This window comes from Plecotus auritus (assembly GCF_963455305.1).
Source record: "Plecotus auritus genome assembly, chromosome: 7".
Lineage (NCBI taxonomy): Eukaryota > Metazoa > Chordata > Mammalia > Chiroptera > Vespertilionidae > Plecotus > Plecotus auritus.
The window spans coordinates 102314595-102340197 of NC_137774.1; the positions used below are offsets into that span (position 1 = coordinate 102314595).

The window sequence follows — 25603 nt, forward strand, 5'->3', positions numbered from 1 at the left end:
CAGTTTAGCAGTCTCATTTTCATGTGTCGTTTAAAAATGTATTCTATATAAAGAACATATACAACTCAGCTGTCAGGAAGACAAACAATCCAATTAAAAAATGAGCAAAGGACCTGAATAGACACTTCTTCAAAGAGGATATACAAATGGCCAAAAGACATATGAAAAAATGCTCAACATCACTAATCGTCGGAAAGATACAATTTAAAACTACAATGAAATATCACCTCACACCTGTCAGAACGGCTATTATCAATAAATCAACAAACAACAAGTGCTGGTCAGGATGTGGAGAAAAAGGAACCCTAGTGTACTATTGGTGGGAATGAAGACTGGTATAGCCACTGTGGAAAACAGTATGGAGTTTCCTCAAAAAATTAAAAATGGAACTGCTGTTTGACCGAGCTATCACACTTCTGGGAATATATACTAAACATCTCACAACCACAATTGGAAAGAATATATGCACTCCTATGTTCACAGCAGCGATATTTACAATAGCCAAGATCTGGAAACAGCTTAGTGCCCATAATCAGATAAGTGGATAAAAAAGTTGTGATACATTTGCACAATGGAATGCTACATTGCTATAAAAAAAGAAGGAACTCTTATGCTTTGCAACAGCATGGATGGACCTGGAGAGTATTATGTTTATTGAAATAAGCCAGTCAGAGAAAGACAAATACCATTTGACCTCACTAATATTTGGAATCTAATAAACAAAAATAACCCTGACAAACAAAATGGTACTAGAAGCATAGATACATGGAACAGACTGGCAGGTGCCGGAGGGGAAGGGGATAGGGTGACTGAATAAAGAAGGTAAAGGGATTAACTAAAGAACATATATGCATACCCCATGGACATGGACAACAGTGTGGTAAAGGCCAAGGAAAGGGGATGTGAGGTGGGAGAAGGTGGACAAGGGGGGGATGAAATGGAGGACTTCTGCAATAGTGTCCATATTAAAAAAATTTAATAAAAAATACAATGTATTTTATTTGCAGCCAGTATAGAAACATAAAAATCATTCAGAAAAATACATCAGGTTATCAAATTGTGGATTCAATCTCCAATTACATAATAAAGAATAAATACTTTGAAATACTTAGATACTGTCCAGAGAAATAAAAGGGAGCTCAGAGAGCATATGTTCCCATGCTTTTGGAAGCTCATTTGATTGTGGTGTTTGGTTAAATTAGTCATTTATGGATTAGCTTTATGATTAAAAATATTAAAATGTCTTAAAAAATGTGAACTACCCTCTAACTGGGGTCTCACACTGCACACCATAATGTGTACTATTTTTCACCTCTATATTTCAAATATTCTTGAATACTTTTAGCTGTTATTTTATTCAGTTGTAACTGGCACAAGACCAAAGGAAGTCTGCATGTGGTTAGGCAAGTGCATATAATTCTGGGGACCTGCATTTTCTATGGAAATCCATAAATCTTTCTTACATACATACTTTTTAATTTTATGTGTGTTATTGGTTTCCTTTAACAAAACCTCTGGAATACCTGGATTTTGCACTATACCCCCCAAAAAAACAACCATTTTTGTAGCTATGCCAAAACAAACAAACAAACAAATAAAATGTAAGGGATGCTTTCACAGAATCAGCATAAAGTGTTCCCCTAAACATAATATCTGTAGAGTAAAACGATGTTAGATAATTCCAATATTCCACTTATTTCCTCGAAAAACAGACAAACAAACAAACAACTTGAAACACCCTACTAAAGTGTGTGCGAGTTACAGATAAATTGTGTTTACAAATACATGAGTATCATAATGATGAAGTGTGAAAGCCCGTACAGTAAAAATGTCCTGTAAAAATGCCTTATATCATCTATAAAATGTACAGTGCACCCCTCTGTTCACTGAAACGTTATTCACAGTGGCCAAGACATGGAAACAACTAAGCTGTTCCTCGATAAATGGTTGGATAAAGAAGTGGTACAAATATAAATGGAATACTATTCAGCCAAAGCAAAAGATGAAACACTGCCATTTGCAACATGGATGGATCTTGAGAATATCATGTTAAGCAAAATAACTCAGACAGAAAAGTCAAGAACCACATGATTTCACTTACATGTGGGATTATAAAACTGAAAGCAACAAATGAACAAACAAAACAAACAAAAACTCATGAAAATAGACAATAGTATGGTGGTTACCCGAGGAAAAGAGGAGGTAAAGGATATGAAGGGAGGGAGGGAGGTCTAGTCTATAGTGACTTAAGGAGATTTTCCTTTGGATGGTGGGTACACAACACAATATAAACATGATGTATCGTAGAACTGTACACATGAAGCTTGTGACTAGAAAGGGACCAGGACCTACGAGGGTCTACCCTGGCACAGTCTGGAATGGGTGGGTTATTAACTTTGTGCAGAAAAGATTTCATGATACAAGTCCAGGTGACTTTGAGAGTATATTTATTAAAGCTGGGGACAGTGAAAGAAAGGAAGGGTTTAAGATAAAAGAGGCAAGATCACTGTAATAGGAGTGAGCTTTGGTTCAGCTGCCTGGACACAGGAAAGGAAGTCACAGTAACAGAAGTGAGCCTAGGCTGGGCTGCCTAGACGCAGCAAAGGAGGTCACAGTTAACAACAGAAGTGAGCAATGCTGGGCTGCTGGCTACACGGACTCAGGATAAGAAGTGACAGTAACAGAAGGTAAGCCTAGACTGGGCTGCCTAGACATAGGAAAGGAAGTCATAGAGGAAGAAGCGAGCCACGCTTGACTGTGTGGATTCAGGAAACAAATTATACAGGTGAAAGGAGGGCACTTGGAGACAAGTTCAGGGGGTTAGCCCAGGATGGGCTGCCGCTGCCCACTGCTCCCCTGGTAGCAAGTCTTGTGGGAACCTTTAAAGCTTAGGAGAAAGAAAGCAAAGATACATGCCTGAGGAAAGAAGCGGGGAGCTGGCAAGCTCAAGGGAGAGTGATCATGGGGTCCTTTGTCTTAAGGGTTTTCCTGTTTTCTAAAGGTGGGAATTTTAGAGGAGGGTTCTATTGGAATATCCATGTGCTTTCCAGGTGTGTCCTTTGATATGCTGATATACCAAAATGAACATATAGAGAAATCAGGGTCATTCTCTGGTCAGTGTCACCTTCACAGGAGGCAACCAATCAATGTTTGTCTCCCTGTCTCTCTCTCTCCCTTCTTCCTTCTCTATAATCAATAATATATTTTTTTCTTTTTAAAAAAGAATGTCACTGGAAAGTCTGCCCCAGCATGGTCTGGAATGTGTAAACCATTTGCTCCAAAGTGTCCTTGGAGAGGGAAGATAAGATCTTGCAATTTATTAGCTGGCTGTAAATTGCTCAGCCATCTGTTTAGCTGTCTCAGTTTCCCCATTCCACTTGCCATGGAATTTTCCTAGCTTCTTACTACCCTGCCCCAAAATCTATGTAATTTTATTAACCAATGTCACCCCAATAAACTTAATAAATAAATAACACGGTGATTTGTGTACCAGAATTACAGTCAGTGTGATGAGAGTTTCAAAACAGGAGACACAGATGTTCTCTATATCATTATCAGTCTTGAGTATCTATAATAATAATAATAAAAGCGTAATATGCTAATTAGATCAGACATCCTTCCAGATGTCCTTCCGGACGACCTTCCAGATGAAGTTGGGGTTGCGAGGGAACCCCAGGTCCCGGGTGCCAGAGGGAAGCCGGTGCCGGCAGCAGGGGGAAGGAAGACCTACTCTTGCACGAATTTTGTGCATCGGGCCTCTATAATGTTCATAAAAAGGAATAGACATGAGTATAGTAGAATCCATAAAAGATTAAATGTTCACATACTATGATTCCACTGTGTTATTTTGCTCTTGAAAATATGAGTGGAAAATTTTATTCCCTTAGATTTGCATATAATTTAGTGTCTAAAATCCCCAATACTCAAACCAGGGCATGATAAATTGGTGCTACAGTTTTAAAGTCTTGGGGGGCATAACCAGATAGCTGTGTACACCATTATTCATTTCCACCAGCCTTTGTAGTGTTAGAATATCAAATTTATTCAATGTGGCAATGTGCTCAGCCAAAGGAATTACATTCCTAGTCCTCCTTATGCTAATGTGGCCAGTTTGAATAATGACAAATATACCAAAATATTGTGTGAACATTTTTCACTAAGTTTCCTGGAAAAGGAGGTGAGATCTCTCCTTGTCCTGCTGCCTGGGATATATGTGATGGCTGGAATTCTAGTCACTGTTTTGCACCATAAAGACACAGGTGTTATTCTAAGGATTTCAGAGCAGAGAAGTGGAAGAAGCTTGGATCCCTGATGATTTTAAGGAGTTGCTGCTATGCCAGCTCTGCACAGTCTCTTGTTATTTGGGTTTTTCTGTATAACATACAGTTTTACAGAAATTGTTTTCAACATTTTTAAAATGTTTCTTATTCCACCTGTACTTGCTCAAGTCTTTATGAATTCACAGATGCCTACAAATGCATTTTATACCTTCTTCAAAAAGTATACCTATATAAATAATAAATGCTCCCATGCCATTCTTAATTTTAATTTATTATTCTGAAATATTTTATATTCATTTGACCCCCTTTTTTCTGGTTTGCATTCAATCGGATATGCTTTAAACCATTGTTTTATGGGTAACTGTCTGCATTACTTTGGGTGTAGATGTAAATGCTTTGTGGAGGGAAAAGTTGGAGGAGCCTGATCTTAGTGTTTTCAGGAATTAAACCCACCTACATTTGTTATACCAGATAGATTTGCTATTATTTCTGTTATTTCTGTTTACTTACTATTTTTAGTTCTCATCACTGTTTGTGTTTTCTGCTTTATTTGAGGTATAGATTAAGTAAGATGGGCTTCCACCTCCCCAATTTTTTCAGTGCTATCTTTTTTACTGTCTTTGCTAAAACCTAACTACCCTTCTTTTCAGGTCTTCTGACACCCTATTTTCTTTCCCGTTTGCAATGCTTTGTACATGATTTGCCCCATTTACCTACTTATCACCCTTCAGATCTCAGCTCAAAGTTTACTTCCCCCACTGAGTTGGATACATTGAATATACGGTCACGGCATACCATATACTTTTCTTCATAGAAATTAGCACAGTTGTAATTTTCATTAACTAGTGAAATTACATGTTTAATGTATTGCTCTCCAATTAGATTTTAAACTCCATAAAAATGAGATCTGTGTCTTTTTTCCTTACCTTCCTAGTGCTTAACACAGTTCATACTGCAGAGTGAGCACTCAGTAAATAAAGAAATCATCTTCCCTATGTAGACAAGTCTGATTAATTCAGTGAACTTGGGCCAGCAGAGCAATAGTTGGAGTTGCATGTAAATGTAACCTACTCGCATTCTAAAAGCAAATGTCAGCCAAAACCGGTTTGGCTCAGTGGATAGAGCGTCAGCCTGCGGACTGAAAGGTCCCAGGTTCGATTCCCGTCAAGGGCATGTACCTTGGTTGCGGGCACATCCCCAGTAGGGGGTGTGCAGGAGGCAGCTGATCGATGTTTCTCTCTTATCGATGTTTCTAACTCTCTATCCCTCTCCCTTCCTCTCTGTAAAAAATCAATAAAATATATTTAAAAAAATAAAAAATAAAAAAAAATAAAAGCAAATGTCAGTAAGTAGAGATTACAGAAATCTTGCAGATTTGTTTCCTGACCACTACAATAAAGAGAGGGTCTCAAAAAAGCAAGTCATAATATTTGTGCTGGTGGAGGGTCTTGTCTACAATTTCTAAACATGCAACATCTGTGAAGCGCAATCAAGTAAAGGACAGTAAAGTGATGTAAGCCTGGACCTACACTGGTATTCTCAATTTGATAAATCTGTAAGTAGTACTCTTCAATGAGAAATGAAGATTGTTTAATAGAGTTTGTAAAATATTGAACTGTGAAGATAGCAAAGGGTATGTTTAAAATTTAAAGACAAAAGAAGATAAAATGATGTACAAGTAAAAAAGGAAGCAAATGTAATTAAAGGTAAGGAGAATAAATAAACCAAATTCAAGAAAATTTTAGAGATGTCACCACCATTTCACCCACTAGAATTTTTTTTTTTTTTTTTTTTTTTTGGTCTGGGATTTGCCTTTTTTTTTTTTCAGTCTGTGATAGTATGTTTTTTTAAATTGTTTAAAGTATTATAAATAGTAGTCCATGTCTCCTTTTTTCCCTATTGACCTTCCCCCAGCCTCTCCTACCCCCCCACCTCCCCCAGTGTCTTGCATCCATTGGTTATGATTATATATCACCCACTAGAATTTACTTTATAAATTACTATTAGAGATATCCTGCTAAAGAACAGGCCTGCTAATGTCACATTTTTGCAAAACCTTTTAAGGGCTCTCCATAGACCGCAACAGATAAAGCACTCCTTATTGTTGGGTATATTCATAAAATAACCATAATTTTTATCACTTATTTTTTTAATCCTCACCCGAAGATGTTTTTCCATTGATTTTTAGAGAGAGTTGAAGAGAGAGGGAAAGAGAGAGAAATATCAATGTGGCATCAATTGGTTGCCTCCTGCATGCAGGACCAGGGCCCTGGATGGGGAGGAGTCTGCAACTGAAGCACGTGTCTTTGACCAGAATCAAACTGGGACCCTTTGGTCAGCTCTATCCACTGAGCCAAACTGGCTCGGGCTGTATCATTTATTTTTTATGGATTTTAGTGTTAGATATTTTGGGGAAAATTCGACTTTCCTATTTAAGGTCAAGTAATTCACAGCTTGAAGCAATAAGCACGGACTTGAAAAGAATTTGGCTGAGTCCAGGCATACTTCAGTGCAATACATCCCACAGGAACTGGCGATTTAATTCCTAGTTGGATTATTTTCATGCGCAATGTCTTAATTTTCAGGGGTTCAAACCATGCGTGACAAACTTAATTTTCCTCATTATGTTACAGGATACACTTAAGTACCACAGAGAGACTATAGAGAGTAAATCAATTTAAGTGTGCAGAATAATGTCATGTGTACTTTGTTTTGGATCATAGTTTGGGAATAAACCTAACGATCTTTTTTTTTTTTTTAATTCTTAAAGAAGATGTGTTTGAGGTTGTTTGGGGGTTCTGATTCAAGACAGTGACATAGGAAAATCCTAGGTTCACGTCCTCCCAAGAACACACTGAATCTGCAGCTACATAATATATGGTTCAACTCCCTCTGAAAATAATACCTAAAACCTGAGCAACTCTTATGCCTCAGGCCCACCTCATCAATGTGGGAAGGAGAGACTGGGACACAACCTCCCCATAGCCCCGCACCCCCCACACCCCTTGCAGCAGCCGCCTCAGGAGGAAACTCGACCCTTAGCTTTTTCCTGGGGCGTCTTCCCTGAAGCCCACCTTGCACCTGAGAGATGAGCCTCAAAACATCAAGCTTTGAAAAACAACTTCCGCCAGAGGATACGGAACTGAGGAACGCTCCGCATGGACTCACCTGTCCCCGCGCAGAGGACGCGGATCCAGAGGCGCCCAGGCTTCATATGAATGAGGCGAAGGAGACCATTAGCCAATCTGAACGCATCAGCCCGAGAGGCAGACAGCAAATTCAGTACAAATTTGGGGGCTGCTGTGTGGTGAACCCCATCTTCGGCTCTCCCTTTGCCTCCCTCGTGCTAACAGGCACCTTGTTTTCTGTTTTTTAACAATAGACTTGTGTTTTCTGCTTCCTGCGGGAGCCAGTTACTCGCCCTTCGCTGGTGGCCTCCCAGCCGCAGGCGCCATCTTTGTGCTCTAGCCGTGGGCACCCGCTTTGTTAAAGGCGAGGCTTTCCTTTTTCCTTTCTTTTCCCTGGCGGGTGCTACCTACACACTCACCCTCTGTCGAGTTCCAGAGCGCCAGTATGTCCGGGAGGGGGACACCTGCCTGTACTCCGTGTTTTTGGTTGGTTTGCTGCTGCGTTGCGGTTGAGGGGAGGCCCCTGGATCACCTGCTCCGGAGGCCGGGAGGCTCCGTCCTGGTCTCGCGAGACTGTAACCCCGCGCGAGTCCCTGGCCCACCGCAGCCTCCACGGCCCTGCACAGACCTCGGCTGGAAGCACTCCCCTAGTCCTGCCAAAAAGGACCCATTTTGTTGTCCTAGAGCTAGAGGCTGTGGAGAGCTCTCAGGAATAAGACCGGGAATGCCATCGCTGAGCTAGCCCTCTGCACGTTCCACCTCGCCTATATGTCTCAGGCAGGGGCTCAGACCCTGTCTGGTGGCCCCATGTTGCAGCTGCTGCCAGGGCACCCCTCTGCACTGCCTGGCCCTGGTGGCCAGCGGGCTTCGGCTTCCTGGGTCTCACAGTACTACCACCAAGGGAGAGGGTTCTGAAAAGGCTACCATTCCAACCCCACCAGAGCACCGCGAGAGGCAAGGGACCCGGAGAAAGCCAGGCCTATTAGCTTATCATTCTAGCTGCACCTGAGGGGCAGGCTTTTCATGAAATACACATCTCAGGACTGACTCTCATCCTTTCCAGAGACTTTGACTCTCCTCCAGCCACCTCCAAAATGTGAATATTGTCTTGTATGAAACTAATATAATATTGTCTGTCAACTGTAATTGAAAAAGAAAAAAAAAACATTTAAAAATAATAATACTGTATTGTATATTTGAAAGTAGCTAGAAGACTGGCTCTTGAAAGTACTCGTCACAAGAAAAAAATGGTAACTGTATGTGGTGATGGATGTTAAACTGGACTATATTGAATCATTGCATTGTACACTTAAGCTGAAAAAATGTCAATTATGCCTCAATTTAAAAATTTTTGAATTTGTTTGAGCTGCACACTATTTACTGAGGGTAGAGATGATCAAACACACTCTAGTTGGTGAGCCTCAAGTAAGGATGAGCACTTTGCAGGTTTTCAATTGGGCCCTTCTTTTAATTTTTGCTCCAGTAAGAGTGCGTACTCATTTTAATATATACTGATGGAAGTTCTCTGCAGACCTCTGCTGAAGACTTATAAAGTGTGATGGCCTAAAAAATATATCTAATTTCATCTTCTGAAGCAAATTTCCATCAAGAGAATGGAGAGAAAATCCTTACTCACCCAATACCTAAACTCTCTGTTTTACAGCAGATAGTAAAACTAATATAACTAATATAAATACATATTAAAATAACCCTTGACCAGAAAGTCAAGGTGACAACATACCATTTCTTCTTCAGAGTTTAGGAAATAGAAAGCCCAATTTTATACCACAATAATATTTGATATTTCATTCTTCTATTAGTTCTAAATTAACATGAAAAAAAGTTTGCCAATGAACCATAGGAAATTTATCTTCCAGGTAATGAAAGCCAAATAAAATAAGCAACTACAAATAATACAAACAACACATTTATTTAGAAAAATAAACTGAAAATGCTGTTTGTCTGGTACATTATCCCATGAAGCATAGATAAATGGCTATAAAAAACTGTTGTTATATGTCAAATACAAATTACAAATGATTTTTTTTTAATTCAGAGAACAAATAGATGTTCAACACAAATGTTTAGTGTACAGTTCATTGTATTTGACTTCTTGGCTGTTAATGATATAAAATGATCTTCATTAAAAACTTTGATCCCTTTCTCATTCATTTGACCACACTGATGCTTTTTTGTTATTATTCTATAGTTATTATTTTAATCTGAGACAAACCTTTTATTTTTTTTTAGATAACTGATTTTTATAGAAGAGAAATCAATGTCTGCAGAATTCTTAAGTGTTTCCTTTTTGGACTCCTGCAAGAAACTGCTTATTGTGGTCTCAAAACTCATGGGACCATCTGTGCAAATAACAGCACACATCATTACCCTGAATGGAAGTGACAGTGCAAATATTAGAAGTGCATTGAGAAATAATCAGTAAGACTGACTTCCCCCCTCTCTCAAACAATATGGAGTGAAGGACTGAATGCAGAAACATTTCAAGCAATTGACAATAATGCTGTTATTCCATTATGGCTTTAAGGGTATACACAAGATGGCAAACATCCTCTCTGCAAACAGCAACATTTTGTCCTAATACTACTGTTCATTGCTGCAATGTTCCTCTGTTTGTTCAGTTTATTTTTGTCTACATATTTATTTTGAAATGCTGAGTAATTCTGGCTAGAGATATTTTCTATCTCTATTTTACCTTCCCAAACGATAAATCAGTTGGTAATAATTTACTAGCTTAACTGCCGAATATACATTTTCATATCTGGGAATATTTATTTTCATGGTGAAGGAAAATGGGTTTTGTTTGGTTTCTGTTTTCTGTTGGCTTAATTGTTTAGTCCTTCATATATATATATATATATATATATATATATATATATATATATATATATTTTTTTTTTTTTTTTTTAATCTTCTTGGTAATTTCTGAGTGAAGAGATTTAAGGCTGTGGCTTTTTTTCACCCCTAGGGCTCTGCTCATGGCTGTCAGACTAGAGGCAGATGATTTTATGCAGACCATATCAGTGATCACTTGTGCTCCAAAGTTGAGGGAATTTGCTGCTCTGAGATGGACAAGTTCCTGGTTATTTCAAAATTACATCTGGCCTCAAGAAGTCATAATGATGAATCTGAAGTGAGAAAAAATGAGCTGACATGCCTCCAAATAATGATTTCCTTCCAATTTGAAGGAGCTGTGAGAAGAAAGAAAACAAAAGACAAAAGATCAGTTTAAATAGTAAGTACAGCTTAACAAAAACACATAAAATGTATTAAGAATGAGGCAATCATTTGTTAATGCCTAATTTAAAATTACTTGAATTATCAAGAATTTCATTTTAAATGTCTAAACATATTGAAACATATACTGTATTCCCTTTAAATTTTATATATAAAAATAATGTGATAAGTCAGTCATCAAAATTTAATAGTAGCATGCTTGTATTTCAATTAAAAGATCTATCTCTTTCATTAATCTCTTCCCATCTGCCCCATCCCACTGAGATATGTCAGTTTGTTCCATGCATCCATGCCTCTGTTTTGTTCATCAGTTTATGTTCATTAAATTCTATATGTAAGTGAGATCATGTGATATTTGTCTTTCTCTGACTGGCTTATTTCACTCAGCATAAAATTCTCTAGGTTTATCCATGTTGTCTCAAAGGGTAAGAAATTCTTCTTTAACCAATGGGCAAAGACAATAGTGTGGTGAAGGCCTTGGGTGGGGCAGGGGCTGGGAGAAGGAAGCTAAGGGAGGGGGAGGGAACTGGAGGACATCTGTCAACAATAAAATTAATAACTGAATAAGAATTAATGTTCAAAATCTATCTCTTACAGTTTTTAAAACTTCAGATAAATTTGTCCACCTGTAAATGTACTGAGTTCTCAAAGACTGAAGGCTGTGAGGCAAATATCTGCTTCTATGAGATAACTAAAAAAAATTAGTGGAACAAGAAATTATTTATAAATAATTTTAGCTCTTATCTTAAATAGATGTAAAATGTACAAAACTTTTTTTAAATAATATAGAGCCTGAAAATTTAAGAATATCTTGAGATATTTATATCTTGATACATTCTTTGATATACACATATATCACTATTAAAATAGTTAATAAATCATTTTTAAGGTAGAGACTTCATTTAAAACATCAAAAAAGCATTTAAAAACCATGTTGCATAATGTTATCTTTCATTGCATTCTATATAGTCTAAATGTATTATCAAACTGCCAAAAGGATATTCTTTTCCTTGATGCAGCAGAGCTGCCAAAGAACTAGTCTGCCTTCATGAATACCTGCAATAATTAGCACCTTAAAATAAATTCTATCTATATTTCTATCCACATCCTAATTAATATTTTTTTGGAAAATAATAAGAAAAAAAAAACCAACCATAATTCTCACTCTGCCCACCCAACATCAAATATGTTTAGCACCACTTAATGTGCAGTGTGTCTATGGTCTTCTCTTTAAGTTATGATGTAAAAGAGAATATTTATGCAATGAGTTACTAAAATAGGTCCAGAATGTTATTAAAATGAACCTTGTACCATAATTCATTGATTAGTAAATTATTAGAAAAGTCAGAGACAGAGAGTAGTGGCATTAAGTGCATTTTTAATCCCTTAAAGTCCATCTGGGAACCCCTGCTTTAACACTTTTATTTGGGGGTATGTAAATTCCAAATGCATGGTGTGCTTTCTTCAATAAAGAGACACAAACATACACATAGATGACACAATAAAAACAAACTGTGCAGCTACTGGACAAATTGTAGATTACCAGATCATCACTAGCATATGTCAAGTTGCACATTCAGTCTTTTATGAAATTCATAAATAAAGAATTGTTCTCTCTTTGTGGTTTTAATAAGAGTTCAAGAATTGCTCAGTCTTGTAAATGACATTTTAATAATCCCTTTAAATTTTATCTGTTGCTGTTACCTCTTGAAATATGATTTAATTAGATTGCTAATCCCACACATTCAGGAAATGCTAAGAGGTATTATATAGGGGAAATGTTGCCTCTTATAGTGTAAATTTTCTCCTTAACTTTGCTAATATCATGGCAGAATTTTTCTTATTCCTTTTGAGGCAGTTGTTGACTGAGTTTTTCATCCTAACAATCCTGTCCTATAGTATTTAACATAAAAAAATAAAACTATTAACAGATTTTTGCTTGATTAAAAAAAAGTTTTGTACATTTCACATCTATTTAAGATAAGAGCTAAAATTATTTATAAATAATTTCCTGTTCCACTAATTTTTTTAGGTATCTCATAGAAGTAGATATTTGCCTCACAGCCTTCAGCGACCAAACATTAAAAGCAGAGAATAAAATCTTCTAACCAGGAGATGTCTATATTGGCAGTTTGAATTTCAACATTGGGTGTTAATGGAATACATTTAAGTCTTACTTAGTTTTGAAAATTTTTTACAGATATCCGGGCCTCTCCCTGCATGGCATCAGATATCACATTCACCCTAACCTCAGGCCAATTATATTTTCCCCACTAGAGAAAAGCCCTGAATAATTTTTCATGTATAATTTGCTGACTTAAAAATTCATGAACTTCCATTATTATATATTGTTTGTATTTTTGCCTCGAATATGGAGAAATGTAATACACCATCATCCCTATACAAGTTAAATAAATGTACTCAGCATTGCCATAATGAAACATAAATCACCAAGATCCTGTGTTAGCAACAAAGAGTTGAAGTGCTCCCGGGAATGCTCTCTGACTCATTCTTCAGATCAGTAGTTAATTGTTTCACTCCATTTCAAAGGCCTTTGTTTAAAACTAATTAAAGTTTTCTTCACTTTTTGAATGGAATAGGTCAAACTTTTCAAGCACTACAAGGGTCATTCTTTAATTTCAGTAAATTTTTCCAGACACAAATGTGATATACAAAATATGAACGATATCAGATGATTTTTAGGCTTAGACTCATTAAATGTCAAGTCAGTTAATTAAAGTAAGTAGCATCTTTCTTTTTTTTTTTTTTTCAAACTTGTCTTCCTCACGTTAAGAAGGAAGGTGCTATTGGAGACTTTTATTGCAGTAACATAGTCAAAGGCACAAGAGGCCCAACCCATGTATTAAAAACTCAAATTTTTCACAGTACAGGTAAGAGTGATTCTCCCACAATTCAGATTCCAGAATCTGGTGTAGACACTAAGTTGCACCCCTGAAAGGGATGGCCTTTGGACCTTCACCTGATAAAGGGTCCTTTGACCAAGTCCATGAGCTGAGGCTGCCTCTCCCCACTTCCTCCCATTAACAAAGTGAACCAGGTATGTGCACGATGCACCAGGAAGCCCAAGGTCTCTTCTGTGACTCGCAGTTCGGTCCCCGCTCCAGTTCTGTTCACAGGTTTAGGGGATACTCTTTTCATGTAAACAGAGTAGCTCTGGGCTGAGTGGCTGCTTGGGCACCAGGCCGAAGACATCACAGGGACCTAGAGACAGTGGGATAGTAGACCCTGAGACAGCATGGTGGTGAGCAATGGCAGGGCATAGAAGGTGCCCGGGGAGGAAGGCAGGGGCAGTGGTGGCTGCATGTAGTCCAGGCAAGTGGAGAGGTCGCAGTGCCTGAAGCTGCCACTCTCCAACATGTCCTTGGTGTTAGGGTTGAGCACCCAGTAGTTGTCCTTGTCTGTGAGGTTGTGGCAGATGCTGTTCTGCCATTTTGGGGGGTTGTCATGGTAGAAGGGTACTTTCTAGGTGATGACCTTGTCAGTGTGGCCCAGCCTTAGGCTGAGCCCTGGCGCCTGCACGATGGCCATGGCAATGAGAGCAATGTAGCTGTCGGGAGGCTTTCAGCCTCCTAGAGCTGTAAGTACAGTAAAACCTCTATATAATGGACTAATTTGGGTAAGGGGGTATCCCTTAAAGCCAAAATTCCATTCTATAATAAAGTAGGTTTTCTGAATTCATGTTAAAAAATTGACATATTAGTTAATTTGTTTTTACTTAATGTAGATACATCTGTGTAATTAAAATTAAGTATTTATGGAAAGTTAATTTCACAAAAAGTTTTCTATGTGTAATTAACCCAATTATTAATTAACTAGAGGCCTGGTGCACAAAATTCATGCACGGGAGGGGGGGGCAGGGGGGGGGTCCCCTTAGCCCAGCACCTCTCCAATCTGAGACCCCTTGGGAGATGGATGTCTGACTGCCAATTTAGGCCCCATTCCGGGGATCGAGCCTAAACTGGAAGTTGGACATCCCTCTCACAATCCGGGACTGCTGGCTCCTAACTGCTCACCTGCTTGCCGGCCTGGTTGCCCCAACTGCACCCCCCCAATTGGCCTGGTCTTACTGCCCCTCTCCCCACCACCAGCCTGGTCGTCCCTTAGTGCCCCCCTCACTGGCCTGGTCACCCCCAACTGCCCCCCTGCTGGCCTGGTCGCCCCACACAGCCTGCTGTTCGGTCATCTGTCTGGTCGTTTAGGTCATGATGGCTCCTGGCTTTTTATATAATAGGATTAACAGAAAAGGAGCAAAGGGAAGGCCAAATAATATAGGCATACTATTTGTAAAGCTTTGCCAGAAAGCTGCAGTTTAACATTCTCCAGGTATGTTCACCAGAGATCCTGGGAGAAGGGACTAGAAAAGGAAAGAATAGATGCATGACCAGTAAGGTCTAAACGGCTCAGAGAGGGTGCTTGTTTATTAGTCACTAGAGGCCTGTTGTACGAAGATTCGTGCAATAGGCCTTCCTTCGCCTGGCTGCTGGCACCGGTTTTTCTCCAGCATCCAGGACCCAGGCCTTCACTCCGGCCACAGTGGAGAAGCCAAGCCTCTTCAGTCTTCAGTTGTCTTCAGTCTTCAGTCTTCAGTCTTCAGTCTTCAGTCTTCTCTCGGGCCGGAGCCTTCAGTCATCGCTCCACGCCTGCGTATGCAAATTAGCCCACCATCTTTGTTGGGTTAATTTGCATACTCACTCCTGATTGGCTGGTGGGTGTCGCAAAGGTACAGCCAATTTGCATATTTCTCTTTTATTAGTGTAGATACCTGGGAACAGGGCATTGGCCAGAATGGGAGTGCCCATTCAATCTGCAAGGATTCAAAATCTGAGATATATAAGCTCCTCAACAAAGGGAGTTCCCTCTCTTGGCTCTCTTGCACACTGTGCTCCTGGCTCTCTTGCTGCAAGGGGCATGCTTCCCTGCATTCACCCACATGGCTCATGGCCACGTGGACCCCACACAATGGACTAATGTGTTACAATTGGCCTTATGCTCTGCCAGACTGAGCTCCACCATGGAAGGGTAACTTTGGACACTGGCTTTGCTTTTAACTCTGCTGAATCCCCAGGTACACATTTTCCAGGACTGGTTTAAAGAAAATGGGATCTTGGAAGCACAGGGATATAACTCCACGCAAAAAAAAAAAAAAAATCACTCATTCTACTGTTGAGTCTTAGAAAATTCTTTTTTGCAAGATATTATAAGAACCCCACACCCACTAACAATGGAGAAATTCCAACTGTGTAATTCTCCAATAACAGTATTACTGTAATTTTAAATGTTTACTGAATAGGACTAGTAAATGCATGCACTCACCAGTCACCAAATGCACACAGCTGGGGCTTAGATTAGCACACATCAGAACATCAGGATCACACATGTTAAAACTGTAGCATAAAGTCCCGCCACATCACAAAAGAACCAATAACCATTCACCATGCAGTGTGTCATGTGCTAATAATTTGCCTAATATTATATACAAGTGGTGACTCTATATATGTAGACTATAGTTGTAAATATGTAATATTTATGTTGACAAAATTACTACAGTGTTTTTTTCCAACATATGGACTATTCACTAAAATTTGTTAAAAATAACAGTGAATTAATAACAAAAAAAACCCTGTTAATTTAATTATAAGCAAATCTTGGTTAAAATTCTCTTAAAATGAATAGGGTGTTAATTTTCACTTGTGACCGATGGACCAGAAATTTTGTCTGTTAAATCTGAAGTCCATTAAATTGAGGTCTGCAAAATTGAGGATTTACTGTAGCATCTTAAGTGACTAAGAACATTTCTTCACAGATAGGGCAGCATGATTTTAAAATGTCAAGACAGCAAGCAAAGCTAAGGAAAAGCTAAAAACATTACTAAAAGTTTGTCCAAACAGCAGTATTTCACAATTCTATATTTATTTGGAACTTATAAAAATTATGATTTTTATAATTCTCTTCATTATAATCTACTAGAGGCCCAGTGCATGAAATTCGTGCATGGGGGGGGGGGGGGTGGCGGGTTTTGTCCCTCAGCCCAGCCTGCACCCTCTCCAATCTGGGACCCCTCGAGGGATGTCCAGCTGCCCTACCAGGATCGGGCCTAAACGGGCAGCCAGACATCCCTCTCACAATCCAGGACTGCTGGCTCCCAACGGCTCGGCTGCCTGCCTTCCTGATTGCCCCTAATCGCTTCTGCCAGCCAGCCTGATCACCCCCTAACCACTACCCTGTCAGCCTGATTGATGCCTAAGTGCTCCTGTTTTCCCATAACTGCCCTCCCCTGCAGGCCTGGTCACCCCTAACTGCCCTCCCCTGCAGGCCTGGTCACCCCTAACTTCCCTCCCCGTAGGCCTGGTCACCCCTAACTGCCCTCCCCTGCAGGCCTGGTCCCCCCAACTGCTCTCCCCTGCAGGCCTGGTCACCCCTAACTGCACTGCCCTGCAGGCCTGGTACCCCCCAATTGCCCTCCCCTGCAGGCCTGAGTCCCCCCAAACTGCCCTTCCCTGCAGACCCAGTCACCCCCAACTTCCCTCTTCTGCCGCTTGGTCACCCCTAACTGCCCTCCTCTGCAGGCTTGATTGCCCCCAACTGCCCTCCCTTGCAGGCCTGGTCCCTCCCAACTGCCCGCCCCTCCTGGCCATCTTGTGGTGGCCATCTTGTGTCCACATGGGGGCAGGATCTTTGACCACCTGGGGGAAGCCACCTTGTGTGTTGGAGTGATGGTCAGTTTGCATATTACTCTTTTATTAGATGGGATAGAGGCCTGGTGCATGGGTGGGGGCCAGGTTGTTTGCCCTGAAGGGTGTCCCGGATCAGGGTGGGGGTTCCCTTGGGGCGTGGGGCAGCCTCGGTGAGGGGCCTGTGGCTGTTTGCAGGCTGGCCACTCCCCCTGGCGACCCAAGCAGAGGCCCTGGTATCTGGGGTTTATTTATCTTCTACAATTGAAATTTTGTAGCCTGGAGCAGAGCCAAGCCTTCTGCTTGCTCTGTGGCAGCAGCCATTTTTGGGGGGATTTATGTATCTTCTATAATCGAAACTTTGTAGCCTTAAGTGAGGCCTGGGCTGGCCAGGGTGTGTGGAAAGCTTGGCTTCCTTCATCACCGGGGGCAACCCTAGCCTCCTGCTCTTTCCAGCTCCAGGCTGCCGCCATTTCTGTTTGGGTTTATGTATCTTCTATCATTGAAACTTTGTAGCCTTGAGTGGAGGCCTAGGCTGGCAAGGGCAGGCGGAAAGCTTGGCTTCCTCCATTGCCGGGGAAACCCAAGCCTCCCTCCTGCTCTCTGTGGCCATAGCCATCTTGGTTAGGTTTATTTGCATATTCGCTCCTGATTGGCTGGTGGGCGTGGCTTGTGGGTGCAGTGGAGTGATGATTAATTTGCATATTACTCTTTTATTAGATAGGATATTTATTAAGTATGAATATATAAAGTTTTATGAATTATATAGTACTAAAATATATTTTATAAAACAGACAAATACTTACATACTAGTGACCTGGTGCAAGGAAATTAATTAGAAGGTGGCCAGCGGGGTGGGACTGGACAAGACGGGCCGGACACGCCCTGGAGCCAACCTCTAGCAGTCCCTCCCTGGCTGGCCGTACTTGGGATGGCACCATGGCTCCAAAGACATCTGTGGACTGAGTGGGGGTCCCTCCAACAGGTGGGGTCCCTTGGCCTGGTCTGTGGAGATCGGGCCAAAACCAGCTCTCTGACATCCCTCGAGGGGTCCCAGAGTGCAAGAAGGCACTCTGCAAAGTTGCTGTTGTACAGGAGATGAATGCAAACACAAATGTGCAGTAAACCAGATTCAGGGCCCACAGTGTCCCAGCAACAACATAACCCATGGCCACAGGTGGAATTGCATGACCCGTGAGGAATCGGGCTCTCTCCTTTCGGGTTTTGGGGTGCATCACCGGAGAACTGCTGTTGCCAAGTCACTGCAGCTCGGCAACCCCTGCCTTGAGCGTCTGCCCCCTGGTGATCAGTGCATGTCTTAGCGACTGGTCAGACAGAGGGAGGGACATTTAGCATATCAGCCTCTTATATATATAGATTATATATAGAGAGATAAATATGTATTATATATGTATGTATAATTTAAAATATTGTAACTATGAAATGGTGCATCATGTGTCTTATGTCTGCTGCATTTAAGTAGTAAGTATGAAGAGACCAAAATCGTTACCAAAAAAAATCTCTTATTCCCTCAGTTAAATTAATAGCAGCAAGAAGTTTCCACTTAATTAGGTTAAATGAAAATGTATGGATTACTTACTATAAGCCAGGCATTATGCCAAGCATAGAAAATATAAAAATAAAAAGATATATTTCTATTACATCTAAATACAAAGCTAAATGTTTCACATTTTATTTGTTATATACAGCTATGAAGTAGATATTCTTATCATTCTCCAGGTAAGGAAATCCTGGCACTGATTAGATTGCACTACTACTTGCAAGCCAATTTTGCTATACTTACACCATTCATTGGGTATAATGAGATGAATATTTGGGACAAATAGTATGACCCACATAGACTAAAATATTTACTATTCTGTCCATTTACAGAAAAGGTTGTCAATCCAGTTAAAATCTAACTTATTTATTATAATATTAATTATGAATCTATTTTTCCAAATGGATTGTGGATCATCTGAATAGCATTTATTAAATTAGCTATACTTTGCTATGCTTTGACATGCTATTCTTTTTAAAATATATTTTTATTTATTTCAGTGTGGAAGGGAAGGAGAGAGAGATTAAAACATCAATGATGAGAATCTTTGATCAGCTGCTTCCTGCACGCCCCCTACTGGGGATCAAGCCTACAACCCAGGCATGTGCCCTGACTGGGAATCAAACCTTGACACTCAACCACTAAGCAACACCAGCCAAGCTGATATACTATTCTTTTGTAATAATTCACATACATAGATGATTGTAATTTGGATGCTAGTCATTCATTTGCTCTGTGGTATACATTTTAGATTCAGAGTGGTTGTTTTTAGAAAAATTTTAAAATTCCATGGACTAGCATTGAATTTATAGATTAAATGAGGCAGACTTGGCATCTGTGCAATATTAAGTAGTCATATCAGAAACATTGTTCTTCTTCTTTCAGTTTTTTTTTAAAGTTGGATATATAGCTGTCATTTTGAATTTTATTGTGTTAGAATAAGACCTGTTTGGTAAGCCTAATTCCCAAATATTAGTGTTTTCTAATGTGAATAGAGGGATAGCAAAAACACTTCCCTGTGAAAAGAACAATGACCAAAGTTAACTTTCTAGCTCTGTTTCTATGGAAACCTGGTACTGGTAGAATGTCAGCTGTATTACTATGTAACTTCGCTTATGATAAAAAATAAATCCTGATTTATAAACTGCATCTGGTCTAGCAAGACTGTGAATGACTATAAATATCTTTTTGGATTTCTGAAGGTGGTAACTGGTCATGTTCTTTCCTATTTGGTACATAGGAAGTGTTAGTCAGGGTTGGTCCCTCATCTGCCCATGATCTCAAACTCTCACACCTGAGCTGTCACTTTGCAGGGTTGGAGAAAGACTTTATCCTTGACACTTGTGGAAACTCAAGTCAGAGAATCACTTGATACTGCCCTACAGGTATGCTTTGTTTATTGCATTATTCTAATGAAATCATTGTCAAATGTGGTCTATGGGGGTACTACTGTGAGATGGGTTGTCAAGTTGAACTTAAAACTACTAAGAGTGTTAGTAGTGTCATACATATGGAGATTCTCTTTCATTTGTGTATTATTGTCTTCATATTCTGTCATGTGTAGAGGACTAAGTTGTCAGAAGGAGGTACAGGGGAAGACTGTATACCTCCCCCAACTTTTTATAGGGCTTGAAGATGCAACAAACACCAGAGTCCCCTCTGAATGGTGCCATGGATACTCCTGCCTTAGTTATTATATTCTTGCAATAAGGAAGTCTGATGAGAGGATTTTGAATAATAGACTTAGTACCACTGCTTTAGAAAGAATCCTATCTAATAAAGAGGGAATATGCTAATTGACCCTCATGCCATCGCAAAGATGGTGGTGCCCACAGCCAATAAGGAGGGAATATGCTAATTGCTGCCCTGCCCTCAAAGATGGCGGCACCAACAGCCAATAAGGAGGGAATATGCTAATTGACTGCCACACCCTCAAAGATGACAGCGCCCACAGCCACAAGATGGCAGCGCCCAGTCCCCTCAGCCCTGCCAGGGTAGCAGGTGCGTGGCAAGGCTGGGCTCACCCCCAGGCGGGCCCGGCCTCTCTATGCGCCTGCCTCAGGAGTCCCCCAGTCAACTCAGCCCCCTAGCCACCCAGGGCCAGCCCGAGGCACAGGCAAGCCTTGGATGGCGGCTGCCCAGCCACCCAGCGTTGCCTGAGGCTCATGTAACCAGGACTGGCCGAGGCTTGCACTGCCAGCAGTGGCAGCAGAGGTGTGATGGGGGCGTTGCCTTCCCCTGATTGCCAGATCGCCTCCCGCCCCTGAGGGCTCCTGGACTGTGAGAGGGGGCAGGCCAGGCTGAGGGACCCCCCGCTCTAGTGCATGAATTTTCATGCATCAGGCCTCTAGTTTATAATATTAAACACAATCATTCAGTGGAAGAAGTTGGGCAGAGTTTCCTCCAGACATGAAAAAAAAAGTTTCAAGGAGTTTTCACTGATAAAAATGACATTTAAAAGATAGACAATGTGTTATCATCTAGAAAAAGAATGTAAATGAAGCATTCTAGATAGACAAATAAAAACACCTAGGTCATTTTTAATAGCATTGTGTAAATTTACTCTTACCCATTTAGTATGTTTTATATTCAGCCCAAGTACTGGTTCCAAGTTATACGAAGTTTAATTATTTTAATTATTGTATAGATACATACAGAATTTAATGCATATAATTAAATTATGAAAAGATAGTTATGTATGCACTTCCTTGTAATCTTTAAATTCTATTAAATATCTAGCTATTTTGGAAAGTCATTTTATTTCATGCTTCACAAACTATGAATATTGAGAAAATCACCTTGAAAATGATTATTTTAATATGAGTAAAATTAAATTGCTAGCTCTAACATTGTGTTCCAAGTTGACACAACCAATTCCTTCTCATGAATTATCTATGAAATATTGCAAAACGTAAGTGAGATTCTCTTACAGATGCCATGCTTTCCTGAGCCCAGCAGCAGTGTAGGACCAACCTACACAGCCAGGAGGAAAACATACTCACCAAACGTGTAGGTAGTGCTTGATATATTGAGGCTAGATAATTAGTAAATGCACATGAGTCTGATACAGCAGCAGTTTAGAGAGATAATATTTAAGTCTTTCAAGCCAGATGGTCATTCTCTAAAATAAATTCCTGACACCCTGAAATATCACTCACCTCAGAATGCCCTTATCTGACCTAGCACATCAATGACATTCAATAACATTGGTTCAAAATTACCAAGGACAGCTACAAAATTTATAGAGTTCGGTGAAAAATGAAATGCAGGGCCCTTGCTCCAAAAGCATGAAAAGAGCTTTGTTTTTTCTCACTCCCTCTCTCTGTTTTTGTATTTGCTCTCTAATGTCATGCTCCTTCTGGTTGAGTGAAGACCCCTAGAAACCCTGGAGCTTTGCCTTGCAACTCAGAGCACATCACAGGGCTGCCAGCACTTTGTCCCCCACTGAGACAGGGCAGCAATGATCTCTGGGTAGGGGAGGGGAAGTGGATGGTGAATGTGGTACCATGCCTGACAAGAAGCTTCAAGCCTCCAACATGTTCTCTATTATTCTATTGGACTTCATTTATAAAATGCAAATTCAAAGATAAAAGTATCAAGACAGTGACTGCATATCATTAAACCTCAAATGTAGGGGGGCTATCTATGGATAAGGAGGTGGTGCTGCTGAAGACAGGGCTCGGTGCAGCTGCAATGGTCACAAGCCCATGAAGCTGACCCTGCAAGTCTGTCCCACTACAAGCTTTTTAAATTCAAAACAGCAACCAAATAGCCAGCTTTGCCTAATACTCTGCTCCACTGTGTTTGGTTTTTCATTCAATAGTAACTACAAAATGCACATAAAATGTAAGGAGTAATATAAAAATCAGTTTAAGGAGTGCCACATTTTTACAAGTTAAACATGTCCACTTAAGATTTTGACATTATAACATAGAAAAATAATTGTTTATCTACTGTGTAATCTGGCCCTGAAAACCTTACCCTTCAAAGTAAGGACCTTGTTTGTAAAGTCCAACTAAATACTTTGTTAGTGTAATAGCATGGATAGCTAATTAGTATTAATAAAGGAAGGGAGCAAGTGGAATCAGACATTAGGCCTAATAAACTAGGGAGCTAAATCAGACATTAGCCTGCTTCACTAGGAAGTTGCAGCATTCACAGGCTCCCCAGGAGACCAGCCACATCCTCTGCCCTCAGAATGTAATCATCTACCAGCCCTGGAGTGGGCAGGAAGAATCTCCCTGGGGAACAGCCAGCCTGGTACCTGGATTTTCCAAAGAAGCAGAGGGGAATTCCCTTGCTAGGCACATGCACAGTAGAAACCAGATGACACAGCAGAACTTCGGGGCATGCACAGTAGGAGCCACAATGGCAACAAAAAGGGGTGGAGTGTAGTCTGAGAAAATCTGGAAAAGTAGGTAATCAGATTGGATGAGGGCCTGGAACCCTGGAAGGTCCAGGAAGTCGATTGGTTAGGAAGAGGGCCCAGCATAAGCCTGGGTAAACCTTGAGGGTATATTATTTCCCTTCAACCCTATAAATGTTGCCACTAGGCTTAAACTTGCTCCATACATATGCTTTTTGAAATTCCTTTCTCACCACATTGCAAGAACCAACCCATTTTTACTGGTAATAACTTGACAAATGAATTTGGTGAAATTCGCTAAGAAAATTAGTTATAGACAATGATATAGACGTTCTCTTGCTCATGGAACATCTGCATTCACAAAGCAAAAGACTATTCTATTATCTCCAGGGGTCCTCAAACTTTTTAAACAGGGGCCAGTTCACTGTCCCTCAGACCGTTGGAGGGCCGGACTATAGTTTAAAAAAAAAACTATGAACAAATTCCTATGCGCACTGCGGGCCCGGGATGAGTCAGCTGCTAAGCAGGACAGGCAGCGGCACCCGGCGGGCTGGATAAATGTCCTCGGCGGGCCGCATGTGGCCCGTGGGCCGTAGTTTGAGGACGCCTGACTGTATCGGTTTTTCCCTCCATATGTACAGTATATGTCCATGTAAAATCACAGCAATTTGGAAAAGGGTGCTTTTCAGTTTTTTGCCAATTAATATAATTCAATTTAAATCAATTTGGTGACATAATAATAATAGAAATTATGTTTTTTGAACAATATAACAGTGAAGTCACTACAATGTGATAATTTAAAATATATTAACAATATATTTGTAGTTACTTTAACATATGTATGTCACAAAAGACTATTTAAAAGCACATCTTAGAAGCCTAGCTCAAACATGTTTTGGGATATTTTGTCAACCATTTGAAAAAAATCTTATTATTGCTCTATAAATGTTACAATTAAATATCATAATTAAAGTCTTCCATAGGCAAGGAATAAATGATGTTAAAAAAGAAATATTTTTTCATCCTTTTAGATTTCATGTTGAAAATATTACCTTGAAGAATACTTTCTAGAAATCTTTTTCTACTGTTTATTATGGGCACAAAATGAACCAATAAATTAGTCAGGACGGACACCAATCTTATGATTAAGTACAAATTCCAATCACTTGAAAAACATCCATTCCACAGGATACATGCAGCATATGCTTGCTTACCTGCTTCATTCATTCATTCAGTCATTTATTCATCTAAATTGTGTGCAGTCTCATGGTACTTCCTTAGTATTGGCTAATGCCAAACTCTTAATGTGGATTGATCAATTAGCAAATACTTGCAAAATTCTTAGTACAGTGCCTGGTATGATATCATAATTTTGGAGTCTGGTACTCAAAATTAAATTCCATTCCACAACACTTATAAGGATCTAGATAAGAAAGTCTTGTTCTTAATGCTCACCTGGGGATATGTTTTTATTTATTTTAGAGAGAGGGGGCAGAGAGAGAGAGAGACAGAGAAACATTGATTGGCTGCCTCCCAGGTACACCCGAATGGGGATCAAACCTGCACCCTAGGTATGTGCCCTGATTGGAAATAAAACTTGCAACGTTTTGGTATATGGGACAACACTGCAACCAACTATGCCACCTGGCCAGGGCTGGACAAAATAGTTTTTCATACTCAGTTTCCTCAACTATTAAAAAAATGGGAAAAGGTTAATGTTTACTTTGCAAAGTTGCTAAAGTAAATGAGAACATAGGTAAAAATGATTTTATAGTGTTTATTTTTACAGAGACAGAAACATTGAACAAAACATCTTTTTCCTTTTTTGTAGATAATTCCACAAGAGTGCTGAACAAGCTACCTGAAAACCTAATTCTTAGAAAAGAGTTCAAGGCTACTTGGTGCACATTGACAGGGAAACTGCCATAATTCTCTATCCCATCTTTCACAACCAAAGGAGGCCACAGTAATGGGTTTGCCAAGAAATAAAACCAGAATGAAAATAACTGTCTTGCCCTCTTCATTCTGTGGTTATCTACACAAATAAAAGAGAAATATGCAAATTGACCATACATCTGTGATACCCACCATCCAATCAGGAGTGAGTATGCAAATTAACCCAACAAAGATGGTGGGTTGATTTGCATACACAGGCGTGGAGCAGCTGGGGGTGGGCTGGCCGCTTGCGTGCAGGCTGGCGCCAAGCATCCTGCGTTCCAGGGATAGGCGTACTCGGGAGCCAGGCTGCTCTGAGCCTGTAGGCCTGTGTGTAGGCCTGGAGTGGCTGGGGTCCTGGAATGACCCCCCGGCCACTCTGGGCC

General features: G+C 40.2%; 1 protein-coding gene across 2 annotated transcripts in view; it reads right to left on the reverse strand.

Moving 5' to 3' along the window:
* Window positions 1-10334: 10334 nt before the first annotated feature.
* The window catches only part of PRR16 (proline rich 16), a 242048-nt gene continuing 226779 nt past the window's right edge, over window positions 10335-25603 (reverse strand). For both annotated transcript variants that reach the window (XR_013961174.1, XM_080679669.1), the window contains exon 3: window positions 10335-10617. The gene's annotated coding sequence lies outside the window, so the exon portion shown is untranslated. The remainder of the gene's footprint in view (window positions 10618-25603) is intronic.